Below are 16273 nucleotides of genomic sequence, written 5' to 3'. Positions count from 1 at the left end.
GCATCTATCTCCCACAGTTGTTCAGAGGATCAAATGAGATATTTGTGGGAAAGCATTTAGCACATTACCTGGCACATAGTAGGTGTGTAATAAATGCTTATTCTCTTCTCTTCTTTATATAAGTTGGAGCATCTGAAGGAAACCAACCCTGTTGGTAAGGTCTTGAGTCCATTTCATGTGCATTTTGGTTGAAAGAACTCTTTCTGTTTATATTTTTAACTTTTTGTTTTCCACTTTATAGTATTTTATTTTTTCCCAGTTACATGTAAATATAGTTTTCAATATTCACTTTTTTTTTGAGTTCTAATTTTTTTTTCTCCCTCCTCTCCCTCCTTCCCAAGACAGCAAGCAACCCAATATAGGCTCTATCCACATTAGTCCTGTTGTGAAAGAAGAATCAGAACAAAAGGTAAAAATCACAAGAAAGAAAAACATGTTTATCTAGAGAAGAGAAAGTTCATTGCACTCATTATAGCAACCTCCAAGCATTTGAAGGCCTGTTATGTTGAGGGGGGGGAACTTGGTCTACTGGGCTTCAGAAGGCAAAACCAGGAAAAGTGGGTGGAATTTGCAGAGTCAAATTTAGGCTTGATGGCAAGGGAAAAGAGACCAAAAAAGAAAAAACACCTTCCTCACATTTTCACTCCTGATCATCATCTGTTATGTGTTAATATCTTTATTCGAAAATATCAGAATGCATTATGGTAGAGTGTGTCAAAATAAAGTTTTTACAAATTTATTTCTGGCAGTCTACTCTTTGAGAATCTACTATGGTGTCCAAACAATATACCTAGGAGAAAGATGGTGGGACTCCTCCCAGTCTTTCCCTTTCCATCCTTCTGCTCAAACTCTAACACCCAGTGACTGAATAATAATAATCATAATGATGTTCTCCTCCATTCTTTTTCCCATATTTATATTGCTGTCCCACAGAATCCCCACACTATGCTTAGGAGATGCTCCTTGATTTATAAGTCACTTATTCTGGGCCATCATTCCTATGGATGGACTGCTGAGTTTAAACGTCAACCACCCCACCTTGCACCTTCAACTATCAGATGTCATATTGATAGTTAAGGACAGCAGAGATCTAACCCATGATTCTTGTACCATGAACAACACAGGCTTTGCCACGAGCCCAATAAAAAACTAATCTCCCTAATAAATATCCTCTATGTACTGATCTTTTCAAGTGCTTTATATACAGGGAGGCTAGGGTAAATATCTTTTACCTGATGACTGTCCACTCTCTCCTCCTAGACCACTAGGTTCCTACACAGTTAATATCTTGTTCTATCATACTGCTTCTAATGTACAGTCATTCAGAAAAATTTGAAAGTATCTGGTTTGTCAAAACTAACTCCATTCTTCCAATGATTCAGCTTCAGGCTTTCTACTAGCTTGTTTTCAAATGGTTATAAATTTGGTTATAGTATATGACTTATCAGAAAAAAAAACCACCTAATTCAAAGATTACAATGGCTTGCCTAGAAAAGCAATGTGTTTACTCTCCTTGGAGGTCCCCAAACTAAGTTTAAAGGACCACTTTTTTAGGCTAGCTACAGAACCGATTCTTTGAAAGTATGCCTTGATCTTAATGGCCACTGAAATTCTTCAAAACTGAAATTCTGTGATTTCTGGTTTCTTTTCCCAAACTCCCATCCTATATATTTTAAGCCCTCCTATGCACACAAATATATTTTTATCACCTTTGTGTGCCATTATTTTTGGCATCGATCATATACCTAACTAATTTTGACATAGATTATGCTTCTGAAACAGAATTCTAATGCCTCCGATTGAGTGGCAGCTGATTACTATGCACTCAGTGACTAGGAAAGTGTGCTTGACAGTAGAAGTCCCTGGATTTGTCTTTTCTTAAAACATTCATTTCAGAACTCAGTCTGTGCTGACTTTTTTCAAATACAGCATCTAGACTTCTTTAGTCCTTGCTGAAGGCAACTGGAGATATTGAACCAACATAAAGGAAGAGTGGATTCCTTAGCTCTGCTGTTTGCATCTCATTATGCTAATGAGAAACTAGCTAATGCTGGTGGAAATGTTTTAATCCATATCACTGCCAACCCCAGGTTATCACGTAGAAGGAGTACTGGAGGAGTCAAAGGGCTGGACTTCTCATTCTGTCTCTGACCCTAAATTAACTCTGTGACCTTGGGAAATTCACCTAAGGTCTCTGGGCATTAAGATGTCTTATTTATAAAAGAAATACATTGAATTAAAGGACTGAGAATCATTGAAGGTTAGAGCTGGATGTAGCATTCAAAATGAGTTGTTCCAACTCTTGCCTCTTTATTTAAGAGGGGTGAGGAAATAGAGGAACCAGAGAATTAAGTGACTTTTCCAAAGACACACAGACAACCAGGGCTAATCCAAGAGAATAGGATGATAGGATCATAGATTTTGATTTGGAAGAAATGTTAAAACTTATTTAGTCCAACTGCCTCATTTTACAGAGGAAGACAAATAGGCACAGAAGGCATAAGTGGCTTGCCCAGGATCACATAGGTAATACGTGGCAAAGCCAGGAAACTAAGCCAAGTCATCCATCTCCAAACTCAGTTGTGTTGCTACTGCATCACGTTACCTTACAAATTAAAATCCAGACAATGCCCCCAACTGGATTGCATTGTATTCATGTTGTACAAGCATATAAGCAAATATTATTAGGAATAATAGTATTAACAACTACAACATCTACCAATTTTCCCTTCACTCTCCTTTTCTGTTCCCTTTCCTCTCTAGTGAACCATCCATTTTGACAAAAGAGAAAAATGTTAAGCAAAACCAATTTACTTATTGTATTAACCTAATGTTCAACATTACACATCCATTGTTTACCACCTCTCTAATAAAAGAAAGGAAATGTATTTCATCATCTTATTTCTGGGGTGAAGTTTTACTGTTAAAGTTGGCAACTTCATTTCTATTGTTTTATTTATTTATTCCTTTTCATTTTACTTATTCATTGTTTTAAATAGGGTTATTGTTCATATTGTTTGCCTGCTTCTATTTACTTTAATACACATCATTTCATTTAATTCTTCTCTTTTTTGTACAAAATACTCTTGTCTTCCTTGAGATTCAAAAATATTATACTACTTTTATTTACCATAATTTTTAGCCACTCTCCAGTCGATAGGCAACCACTTTATTTCTAGTTCTTCAATATAACAAAATTGATATAAGTAGTTTGATATTTATTAGACCTCTGTCTCTATCTTTGACTTCCTCAGGGTATATGTTTAAAAAAATAGATCACCTGGTCAAACAGTATAGGCAATTTAGTTACATTTCATGAATAAATCTACAGCTGAAACATTTCACAAGTCCACCAACAATGTATTAACATCCCTGTCTCTTCATTGCCCCTCCAAAACTATCCCTCTATGTGAGTATATGTTTTGGACTGTTTGTTATCATTGCCACCTTTCAGACAACGGTGAGTGGAAACCTCTGAGATGTTTTAATTTGTGCTTATTTTATTAATAAATGGGACAACCTATTAAATGTAATAATTTCCAGTTGTTAAATTAAGACTTGTTTGTAATGTTCTTCAGGTATCTATCTACTGTTTACGTATCTTGTATGTACCTAATTATCTGCCTTTTGCTTACCCTTGTTGAAATTATGCTACTTGAGTGCTGGTACTCTGTCTTCATTCTTGGTTGATATTTTTTCCTTCCCTTCCCTTCCCTTCGCTTCCCTTCCCTTCCCTTCCCTTCCTTCCCTCCCTTCCCTTCCCCAGTACTTAGAATAGTGCTTGGTACATTGTAGTTGTATAACAAATGTTTGTTAATTGGCAGACTCTTAGTATTATGAAGTCATGTTTATTCAATATAGATAGATGGATATCTATGTATCTACCTGCCTTCATACTTATCTATATGTATATATAGATGGACATATGTATGTATGCATTCCCATTTTACTGCACAGAGTACAAATCCAGTGGGCTGGATATGTTGTTTAAATGCCAAATATACACTTACCAAAAAGACTATTTTATGGAGCACCCGTGCAGGGCAAGCACTCACATGATGGTCAGAAAAGGTGATATAAGGATACTTTTAAGATCTCTCTAAGGACTCTGGAATTAATTGTGTGACATGGGAGACACTGGTATAGGACTGCCCGGCATTGTGTGCCCTCATCAGAGAAGGTGCTGTGCTCGATGAGCAAAGCAGAATTGAAGTAGTTCAAAAGAAACGAGATGCGCACATTTAGAGAATCCACCCCAAATATTCACATGGACTATTTGTGCCTTATCTGTGGTAGAGCATTCTGAGTTCATATTGGTCTGATTGGCCACAGTCAAACAAACTATTACTTGACCCTAACATAGTGATGTCATTTTGGTACTTTTTGAGAACAACAAAAAGTGAGTGCATATATATCTATACACCCACATTATATATAATGTAAACATATTGACTATATAATGTATATGTGTATATATATGTATATTTGAAATCATTTCATATGTGTGTGTGTTGAATATCACAGCCTTATTAAAGATATCTAATGCAGTAGGAAGGAAAGGAAAGGAAAGATAAAGGAAGAATGAAGAGATTCAGAGACAAAGATGAGGGAGAAAGAAGAGGAGAGAAAAGATGTCTCATATTAGTTTGTATCTCTATTTGGAAATCCTTTTAAGAGAATTTTCCCTTTTTTTCCTTTACCCAGAGCATAATAGATCAGAAATCCAATCAACAAATTCTACACACTCACTCAACAGCAAGGAATTAACATAATGGCAATGAAATCGATCAGAATGAACTACTTCATCCTTAACTTAGTTGGTTTGTGAGTCATTCAGCAAGCCTTTACACTTGGCAAACCTGCATTAGATTCCTGCAGACATATGAGTCAATTGCTTTAATGCGGATTGTTAATTGAGCAAAAAGGAGCAATGAATTCAAGAAAAGTAGTTAACAATTAAACCTTTTGGGGCACATCCAGATATGGTTGAACTTTAATACATTTTGCTTTTATACAGAATAGAAATTATATTGGGTCAAATCATATTACTCACACACATACACACACACACACACACACACAAAATCCATTCAGAGAAAGAATGAGGAGCCTTCCCTTATGGAGAAGGAGGTTGACCAGTCAAGTGTTTTATCTCAGATCTAAAAGGCATCATAAAACCTACATTGCCCAAAACATAACTGACTAAGATTCCCTTCTCCAATATATCCCAGTAAATGGCCATCCAGGCATTGCTTGAAGACTTTCAGTAAGAGGGAAGCTGCTCTTTTGCTCCAAGGTTGTCTATTCCGTTCAAATATAGAACTAATTATTACAATGGTTTCCCTTACATCAGACTTAAATCTGCCTTCTGCAAGTTCTACCCAGTAAGCCTATTTTTGTCTTCTGGGACTGAGCAGATAAGTATCATTTAATTGACCTTCTGCACGTCAGCCCCTCAAATACTTGGAGACAGCAATTACACTTGCATAAGGATTTATTTCTCCATTAAAAATGCCAATTCCTTCTAACATTATACCATCCTGTTCAAATGGAAGAGGGGATGGGCAGGAGACTAGCCAATTAGGACTCAGTCTTCAGCACACGTACAATATTTCCTGATTGGTTCAAATCCATCTGGATGCTTGTTGAGACCATTTCCAGCTATTTGAAATGGAGGGACACTGTTCTCCACTCCAGTAAAATTAGAGCTATTCTCTTGCTGATTCCTATTGGCTTATTGTCTGGTGACAAAACGTCTTTTAATTGGCTGATGAACTGCAGCTGAATGTGCATACAAAAAGACATCATCTGTCTCTAGCTCTGTCTCTATGTCTTTTTGTTTCCATCTCTGTCTCCCTGACACTATCTCAGTTTCTCTCTCTCTCTGTCTCTCTGTCTGTCTCTCTGTCTTCATCTCTCTATCTCTCTGTCTCTCTGTTTTTCTGTCTCTCTCTCTGTCTCTCTGTCTCTTTCTGTCTCTCTGTCTTCATCTCTCTATCTCTCTATCTCTCTGTCTCTCTGTTTTTCTGTCTCTCTCTCTGTCTCTCTGTCTCTTTCTGTCTTTCTGTCTTTCTCTCTCTGTCTCTGTGTGTGTGTGTGTGTCTCTCTCCCCATCAACTTTCAAAGAAGAACTTGTACAAGCCACCAGGAATAGAGAGAGGCAGTGGCTTTGGTTACTTTGTCGTCTCACTCAGCAGTCACATGCCAATGAATACTTAGTGGCTCTATTCTTTGTGTGTTGCTTTTTCCTTAACTCAGGCGAAACTTATTTTTGTATGGGAACAACCAAAAAGACAAGTAGATCCATCGAGGGAAACACTCAGGTGATCGGTGAGATGAGGGTAAGCATCAAAGCTATCAGAACTCCTCCTGATGATGAGACCCTTGGATTCTGTGGCAGCAATAGCTGAGTCAAGTAAGGACAACACTCATTAGTCTGGAGGAGTGAGTACTTTGACTCAGCCAGAGAGAAGCCAGCCAAGATTGTCTCCAGATTGTTTCTCTTTTAATAATCTAATAATAGTGTCCAATGGGAGAAGCTATTAAAGATGAAGTCAAAAGCAAAATAGAGGTTGGGACTAAAGGGGCCTTTTAGATCCCTTCCATCTCTGCATCTATGATAATTGTTTCCCATAATATGCTCTAATATTATATTGTTTTTCCTCATCTCTATTTCCCAGTGTGTAATTATTTTGAGCTTATAGTCTAATGAAACTTCCAGATCATTCTCAAACGAACCGTTTTTTCCCTTCCATGACTTCACATCTTGGTGTTCTCACATTATGTTTGTTTTAATGAAGGGTAACTTTAGCTTCAAAGCTTTTTAACTTCTCAGAGTCTACATTTTTAATCTGCATAATCAAGGTAATTACTATTTTCATAATACCATTGGTATTGAGGATCACATGAGGTAATGCTGATAATGACAATAAACATAATAATAGTTAGGATCATATGCACTTTTTTGCAAAGTACTTTATATGTGACACCTTTTTAAGGTAATGTATGTAAAAATGAACCTTAAATTCTTCTATAGATATCAGACATTATTATTTGTTACCTATTACATGTTTGCTCAATTGGCTTGGCTTAAAATGAACTTAATTTAACTGATTCTAAGATTCTACATTTCTGAGATTCTGGGATGCTGAGATTTAAGTGTAGTGGGGTTGGAACAGGTATAGGAATCAGCCTCTAGGGGCTGTCCCACAAAGCAGAAACCAGAGATAACCTGAAAAGTTCTAAATACATGTATGACTCAATACTGAAAGGCCTTGTGCTTTGAGATGATGAAAAAATGCCCACTGGCTGGCAAACAATATGTCTTGATGACTCAGAGGAACTTTAAAGAGGAGTGACCCTCAATTTGTTTGCTCTTCTCTTCCAATCTGCAGATTTCATCAGGGATAGTCAGGTCTAGCTGAGAAAGGGGAGGGGAAAGACATTTGGCCCAACCAACCCCCAGGTAAAATGGCAGACTTGGAGCATGTGACAGCCAATTTTGGATTTCTGTTTGCCTGAGGCAGGATTTGGGAACCCTGAATTCTTTTTCTGCTTTATTGCTGTTCTGCTCTTCAGTCACCAGAGAGCAGTACTGAGATGGCTGTGTCCGGGCTTGGAGGCAACCTTGGGAACTCCCCAAGATGAGGGATACTGGATCCTTCTGTCAGATCTGAATGGCTACAAGGGGAGTTTGTGCATCAGAGAGAGTAAGAACTAAATTCTTGGCATGCTTTGCTGGGACAACTGAACCTGGAAGGAGTTGTTTACATAGTCGAAAGCCAAGGTGAGCAGTGTAAGGCTGATTTAGCAGCCCTGAAAACGGCTTCATGTTTTGGTGTTTAAATATCAAGTTCAAGGGAAAAAATAGAATAGAAAGTACAAGTTAGTATACACTGTTTTAAGTTCATGCTAACGTGCATGCTTGCGTTCCCTTTTTTCACACTTTTTTTTTTCGTGTGGAGATAGTAAATAGCTATCCTATACCTGATTTATATTGCACAATGAGTACATTCCTTCTCTACTCTAGATTTAAACCTAGATTTAAGGAATTTTAGCAAGGCATACAAAGTGGGGGTTAAAAAAAAGCCAATACATTTGAGAAAAAGGGGTTAACTTTTCTCATTAGAAGATCACCGGTCCCGGTTCCACAATTAGTCATCAAATGTGAGTCTAGAGAAGAAGGTTCCTTTATCTGAAAGGGAGAAGGAACAGAGCTGGGTCCAGCTGCAGTTATTTTTTTTTCACTAGGTCTCTGGTATTCTGGGATTCCAGGATTTAAGATTTTTGAGAAAATAGGATTTTAGTTAGCTGGAATTTTCATTTTCCATTCAGTGAGATGGTAGCTGGATCATTCTCTTTGGGGACCTCAATAAAAAGAGCTGCACTTTTAATAAATTGTTTAGATTTGGCCAACATGTCTCCTGGCCTTTAAAAAGACTTCACTTAACATATTTGCTTTATTCTCAGTTGTTATTTACATTTCTGCTTGTTTTTAAAATCTAAAAAATTCCATCACATTCTTACCTAATTTTCTCATTGGATGAAAAAAAAAACTTCAGAGACATATACTAAAAAATTAGAAGCTAAAGCCCTTTTTCTCAGCTTTGCAAAAGGAGGGAAGAGTGTCACTGAGTCTCTATCAAGGAATCTCCACCTCATTCTCACATCCTCAGGAAAGTGTTTTATTTTTTCCCTGACCCCTCTGGACAAATGCAATTACTTCCCACAGCACCTACAATGTCAGTTTCATGGTCCACTAAGTGTAATGCTATGACTGAGCTGACCCTCAGACTATCAGCTCCAAGACCTTTCTGTGATTGGAGTTTTAATGATGCATTAAGAAAAGATGAGTATATCAGGAAAAGAAAGGAAAAAAAAAGATACCTTGGGGACAGAGTTAATAACCTGAAGTTATGAAAGGATTTCATGCAATTGACAGTCTGTCTTTAGCTCATGGCCTTACTTTTTAACACAGAAGATGTTTAGTATTTTAGGAAAGATCTTGATTTTAATGTGGACTTCATGCTATTCCTTACACATTACATTCCATCTTCTATCTTTGTGATAAGTATTGGGGATAGAAGGACACTATCCCTGTATTGACAGAAATAAAATGAGATCTACCTATACACGATGAAAATAGGTCATTTTGGGAAATGAGGGAGGAGTAGTTACAAAAATCCTGGCAAGTCACGTATAGTGACTTGGAGTTCAAAAGATTTGAGGTGAAGGTGGAGTTCACTGTAAGTAAAGAGACAGAAGATGGGGTTCCACCTGTGAGGAACTGGAAGGCCAATTTGTCTGGGCTAAAGAGCTCCTTGAGAGGACTAATACATAATGAGGCTAGAAAAGTAGGAAGGAATCCAACGTGTAAAGAGTATTAAATGCTAAACAGAGGAATTTGTATTTGATCCTAGAGGCATTCTCTTTTCTTTCACATCCCTTCAATTTCAAAAAGGCCAATAATATCACAAGGTGATGTCTTAACTCCAGTATGAATTGGATTTAAGTGAGGCAGAGTTGCACAGTCATCAGACTCACCCTGTCTTCCAGACTCATTGAAATCCAGTGGCATGACAGAACTCATGACAACTATGATGCAGAAGATGACCTTGGCATCTTTGATGTCTGACCAAGCCCTAAGCTCTCCACAGTACCTGCTTCAGCTCCCTGCGTGACCATTGGAACAAATTGTTCTCATCTGCCCGTTCTGCTGGATCACATGTAGCAGGAGTCTTCACATGCTTGGAGTAGATATCCCCACCCAACTCACCGATGGTTTTGTGGCCTGTTGGTTACCCTCAACCTGGTTTACCCATCTGCTGAGGTGGTTTACCAGGGTGTGGCCGCTGTGCATGCTTTATCTTCTTGAAGCCACAGGTGAGAGTTGAGTGCAAGGTAGATGAGTAGCCCTGAAAATGGTTCAACAAGCCTTCACACAAGAGGTGTTACACCTCCTTGAATACTCATACACTCTATCCTAGAGGTGATAGGGAGCAATGAGGATTAAAGGACCATGTAAGTGACATACTTGGACCTGTGCATACACAAGTGATCTCCCTCTACTTATTTGATTTAATTCAGCTTGTATTTATTGAGGTCCTGTGCTAAGGATACAAAGAGAAAAATCCAATGAGACACTTATAAATTCCTTTGTAAATGTTAAAGCACTATATTAATTATAGCTAGTAGTAGTAGTAGTCATCGTCAACATCGTAGTAGTAATACTAGCTGTTGTTGTTGTTGTTGTATTAGTGAAGCAGTCTGTACCCTCCCTGTGCACTCACAGTTCCAAATCTGGTAGATGATTTAAGCCAGCTGGTTCCCATACTACGAACCTACTATTCATCACCCAGCCCATTCTAAAAGTATTCTTTTCAGCTTGGAGAACGCTGCCAGGACTCAGGCACCGCTGACACAGCCTCCTCAGAAGCAGACCAGGTAGGATGTATGATCAGATACCAGAAGAGGCTGCCGAAGAAAAAAGGCCCCATCATCATTGAAATTCACATATAATCATGATTTGTTTTTCAGCTCAATAGCTCTAAGGTCCCAATCAAGAAAAAGGGAAGCCTCTTTACTAAATGCCACAGTGACCTTATTTCAAAAGTGACATCAGTCTTGCAATGAAAGGTTGGGGCTAGATCAGGAATAAGTGATACTCATTTTCCTTCCCTCACTGTATGATATTAGTACACAGGCAGCATTCCAATTTAAATCAGTTTCTGCTCGTGATCACTGCTATTCAGAGAGCGCTACTCAAATCATCTTCTTCATCACCAGAAATGAGAAATGCTGCCCAAACCAAAGGAAAAATAATAGGGCTATAAAAGGTGTTAGGGAAGTTTTTCCAAAGTGCACTGAAGAAATTAATTTCATGGTCTTCTGATGTCTCCTAGAATGTCAGAGGTGAAAAGATCTCTATTGAGAATGTTAACTGAAGTTCATAACTAGTCACTAGTCTGGAGCAATGGCTTGTAATTTTAATTTAGATTGCTATGTTATGATGGTGCTCATAAAATGCCTGTATCTTCTGTGTCCAGTAGGGGCCAAGTTACCAAGAAAGCAGGGGGGGTCTGTGGAACATCTCTGTTGAAGAGAAGTGGGAATAATGATTCTAACAGGTGAGGGTAATTATGATGCTGGAAGAGCAAGGCTCACCATGTCCTCCGTTGCCCAGTGGAAGTGGCTGCTTCACTGCTTCCTGAACTTAGCATTCCATATCCTGCACTTTGAATTTGTACCAGCTGGTCCCCAAAAAGGTCACGGTCCCCCTCCTCAAAACTACTTCTTAAAATCTTTGGCTTCTTCAAGACATAATTCAGATGTCAACTTGTCCTTTTCTGAATTTTGCCACATAGAATCAATAAATCATTTAATAAATGGCAGAGACATTATTCAGAGTCAGAATCTCAAGCCCAATGGTCTTCCCATTATACCACACTGCCTTCAAACAAAAAACAAAAAGAAATGAGCTTTCTTCTAGAAATATGCACCTTGCTGATAGCATCTGCCTGTGAAGTGCTACAATATAAAAGGTGCCTCCAGAACTTCCACATAGCAGACCTTGTAGACAAGTTTGTGTCATTTCTTATAAAGAGGATAAAGCTCCCTTAGAATTGATCATTAGAGCAGGAGCTTCTTGAAGGGCAGGTTCAGTTTTGTTCTTTCCATTAATAACTGAGCACCTATCCCATTGCCAAGTATACAGTGGTTGTTTGTTAAATATGCTAAATTGAAATGAGAAGTAAGGTGGGATAGTCAATAGGAAGTTCAAACCACAGGTTCAAATTATGCCACAGACACTTACTACCAGTGTGGCCTCGGGCAAATCATTTAACATCTTTCAGACTCAGTTTTCTTATCTGTAAAACTAGGGGGTTGGATTGGACAGCCTCTTTTAAGGTCCCTTCCTTACTCTGGAGCAGTGTTCCTATGAATCAAATTGAATCAGCATGTGGGTGCGTGGGTGTGTGGGCATGTGTATGTGTGTGTGTGTGTGTGTGTGTGTGTAATAAACAGACCTGCCTTCGAAGCCCAAAAGCATTTATTAGAGATATCCTTAAAAGGTTGAAGTTCAAAGCCATTTCTGTTCATTACTTTAAGTCACTGAAGCTCTACTAGCCTCAGTTTCGTTAGCCATAAAATGAACGTAATAAACACCTTCCTTCTAGGATTGTGAGGTTCAAATAACATTTATAAAGCACTTTGCAAAAATCAAAGCCCGACATAAATGTTTGCCGTTGCTACTATTAAAACTACTCCAGTACTTTAAATATCCAAAACCTAAAAAGTATTTATAAGTAAAAATAATCCTGTATTAATTGTGTGACATTTTGCAAGCATCTTCCCTTCTCTGGGCCTCACTTTCCTCAAATATGTAATAAGGAGGGAAGATTAAATGCCCCTGAACTTTCCTTCTAGCCTTGCATCCTATGATCCTATATTGCATCTGTGTCCTGAGTCCCTGTGTACTCCTATCATGTTGCTGAAACATACAGAAGATAGCTGAGGGGATAGTAAAAGCCCAGTACCTAGATCATAGAAGCTCAGAGTTAAAAAGGATCATTCCAACTATATCTGACTGAGATTATTTGGAGCAAAGTATAAAGAGCTTTTACTTCCTTCTTTCTTCTGGTGTCTTCCTTCCTTCCTCCCTCCCCTCTTTCCTTCCTTTCTTATTTTACTTCCTTTGTTCCTTTCTTTCCTTCTCTTTTCTTTCTTTCCTTCTTTCTTCCTTTCTTCCTTCCTTCCTTCCTTCTTTCCTTCCTTCCTTCCTTCCTTCCTTCCTTCCTTCCTTCCTTCCTTCCTTCCTTCCTTCCTTCCTTCCTTCTTTCTTTCTTTCTTTCTTTCTTTCTTTCTTCCTTTCTTTCTTTCTTTCTCTTCCTCTTTTTCTCCCCTTCATTTTTCCTTTCTTGCTTTCTTTTTACTTTTTTTCTTGTTATGAGATGGAGTTATGATATTTTTTTAATTTGTGGGTGGTGGTGTTTGTGTTTGCAATTGTGTTTGATTTCTTTGTTAGAAGTAGAGTATTTAAATATCATGACAGCCTAGTATTTGGAAAGAAACACTGAGAGATGCACAAGCCTTGGTACTCATTGTGAAAATTTCAACAAATATGTGACATTGAATTGCAAGCATCTTGGAAGCAAGCCTTATTTAAAATCATAAAATAAAATTTAAAAGATTATCTTATCTAATGACTACAACAAATAATGAAGCTGAAATTTAAAAGAAAGAATTATACTTTAAAAAAATGAATCTGCTAACTCAAGAGGAAAGGAAGTTCCAGAAAATATTTCCTAATGTTCTTTCTGGCAGGGGCATCCATCTTTTCACTCATTGACACCAAGATCACTTATTTTCAGCCATTTGCTTCTGCATGAGGGGAGCCAGCTGTGCTGTTTTGTTTTCCTTCTCACATCTCAAAAAACACACACACACACACACACACACACAGAGGAACAGCATAAAACAAGCTTGACTTAATGATTCTGACCCTTCTGCCTTTGTGTTGTTACCTTTGGTGTATGTTACCCAGTTATCTCCACCCAGTGTTCCTTGAGCTAGAGGGTGTTAAAAGGAACCTACACTGTTCATGAAAGGGCTTTGAGGCAGAAAGTTAACTTTTTTTTTTAATTTTTCACACTAAATCCAGGGACGGTAAGTGACACCTCTCTATGTGTCAGCAGCCTCTTCTGCTGAAGGAGGATGGGGAGAGGAAATAGTATAGGCAAGGCTGTTAGGGATGTAGAACAAAGGTAAAACATGGGGCGGGGGGAAAGTAGGAGAAAAAGAAACAGAAGGAAAAGGAAAAAAGCAGAAAGCATGATATCAGGGAAAGAAGAGTGGGGAGAGAAAATACAAGAAAAAGAAAGTCTCTGAGCCACAAAACATTCATTATAAACTTGCTTTGTGTCAAGCACTGGACTTAGAGCTGGAAGGGACTGAAGATAGCCTCTAGGGCAGCCCTCTCATCTAACAAAAAAAGAAACTCCACTCCTGATATGTTATTGGATTTACCTAAGGTCACAGCAGAATTAAGATTCCAAGCTGGGTCCTCTGAAAGAGAGACAGAGAGAGAGGCAGAGAGACAGGAATAGAGAGGGAGAGACAGACAGACAGACAGACAGACAGACAGACAGAGAGGCAAAGAGAGAGAGAGAGAGGCAGAGAGAGAGAGAGAGAGAGAGAGAGAGAGAGAGAGAGAGAGAGAGAGAAGAGAGAAAAGGAAGGAAGGAAGGAAGGAAGGAAGGAAGGAAGGAAGGAAGGAAGGAAGGAAGGAAGGAAGGAAGGAAGGAAGGAAGGAAGGAAGGAAGGAAGGAAGGAAAAGAGTAAGGGAAGAAGGAAAAGAGTAAGGGAAGGAAGGAAAAAAAGGAAGGGAGAGAGGCAAAGAAAAAAAGATTAAAAAAACAATCAGGGAAATTTAGGAGGGGAAAGATAGGTGGTATTAAAGGAACTGAAAGCTCATAGGATCATAGATGGTGATCTGGAAGGACCCTCAGAATCTATCTTGTCCTAGCACTTCATTTTAGAAGCATGGAGATGGAGGCACAGGGAAAAGTGAATTATCTAAAGCACACAGAGAGCAACGGAAGAATCTGGCTTTGAGCACACCCCATCTCCAGGCTAAGATCATGTGTTCTTCCTCTCTCCTCATCATCATGTGCTGGAGATGGTGTAAGAGGGAGAGTACACCTTTAGGCTAGAGCAAGACCCATTCTCTCTGAGCCTCATTTTGCTCATCTGCCAATAGAAGATAACCATCCCAACCTCTCAGCACTAGGGAGGTCCAAAGAGATAATCCATGTAAATCTATTCACAAATGTTAAATCTCTATATAATGTCAGTAATGATTTTTGTTGCCAGGAAGATAATGGCCCATTTATATTCTCTTCAACGCTAGTAATTGAAGGCTACTGGATCAGAAATGATGCTTCAGTGATTCCGGAGCAGCCTTGGACACTGGTAGCTTCCCCTCCTCTTCTTTCTTGATACTATTCCCTTTGTTTCTCTCCAATCACTCTATAATCCAGCCTATTTGGGAGCAGCCAGGTGAGGCAGTGGATAAAGTCCGGGCCTAGAGTCAGGAAGACCTGAGTTCAAACCCAACCTCAGACACTTACCCTGGGCAAATCACTTAACCTTATTTGCCTCAGTTTCCTTATCTCTAAAAATGAGCTGGAGAAGGAAATGACAAACTACTCCAGAATCTTTGCTAAGAAAATCTCAAATAAGTTCATGAAGAGTCAGACATGACCAAAATGACTGAACAGAACAACCAGTACCAGGCTAATTGACAGCTCCCTTGCCTGGTCTCCTTCTGCCCTCTTTCACCCAAATAATCAATCTACAAGCCCCTGTTAAGTATCTACTGTATCCTAGACACTAAGGTAGGCACAGGTAATACCTGTATAAAAGGGTTTTGCCTTCTGGAAGCCACTGCCTTTATTTTCATCAACACTTGGTTTTCTTTGTTATGCTATGTATTTAATTCTATACATTTAAAAATGCCATTTGAAGAAGGGGTCCATAAGACTTCAGCAGGCTACCGAATGGGTCCAGGACACACAAATAAGATTAAGAATCCCTGGTCTTTAGAAAACGATTGAACTTGTAGTGACAAGACATGAACACATTTCCAACATCTCCTCCTTTTTTGTGTGTGACTCAATGTACTACATCCTCTCAGTGAGGAAAATACCTTGACAGATGGTACCTGCTCTGCAACTTATAGTCTTTGAGATCTTTCTGGGACAGTAGAGGCAAAGTGACTTAGCCAGGGTCACACAACCAATATATATCAGAGTCAGGAATCAGAACAGTTCTTGACTCAAAGACTACCTCTCTTTCTACTGCACCACCGTCTGATACTTAGTGGTTGTATGACATTGGGCAAGTCACTTGAAGCCTCTGGGTCTAGTAATCTCTAAGGTCACTTCTAGTTTGAAATCTTATGAACTGAAGAACCCAGAAGAACTAGGGACAGGGGGAGTCCCTAGAATAAAGCATGTGGAGAAAGGAATAACCACTTTAAAACACTTTACAGCACTCTTCTCACAAGTACCTTGGGGAAAGGAACATGAGTGCTAACATCCTCTTTTCAAAGAATAAGAAACTATCTGAGGCTAAGTGGCATGTCCATTTTCACCAGTAAGTGCCACAGTCAGGACCTCAACAAGGGCATCCTGATTTCAGGTCCAGTGTTTCCAGTTTCACTCTATTCAGTCTCTTTCAGTCTATGTTTTCTGCTTAATCATTGTAGTTGGCA

The sequence above is a fragment of the Phascolarctos cinereus genome, unplaced genomic scaffold (assembly GCF_003287225.1).
Source record: "Phascolarctos cinereus isolate Bilbo 61053 unplaced genomic scaffold, phaCin_HiC Scaffold_2;HRSCAF=192, whole genome shotgun sequence".
Lineage (NCBI taxonomy): Eukaryota > Metazoa > Chordata > Mammalia > Diprotodontia > Phascolarctidae > Phascolarctos > Phascolarctos cinereus.
This window is presented reverse-complemented; position numbering follows the sequence as displayed.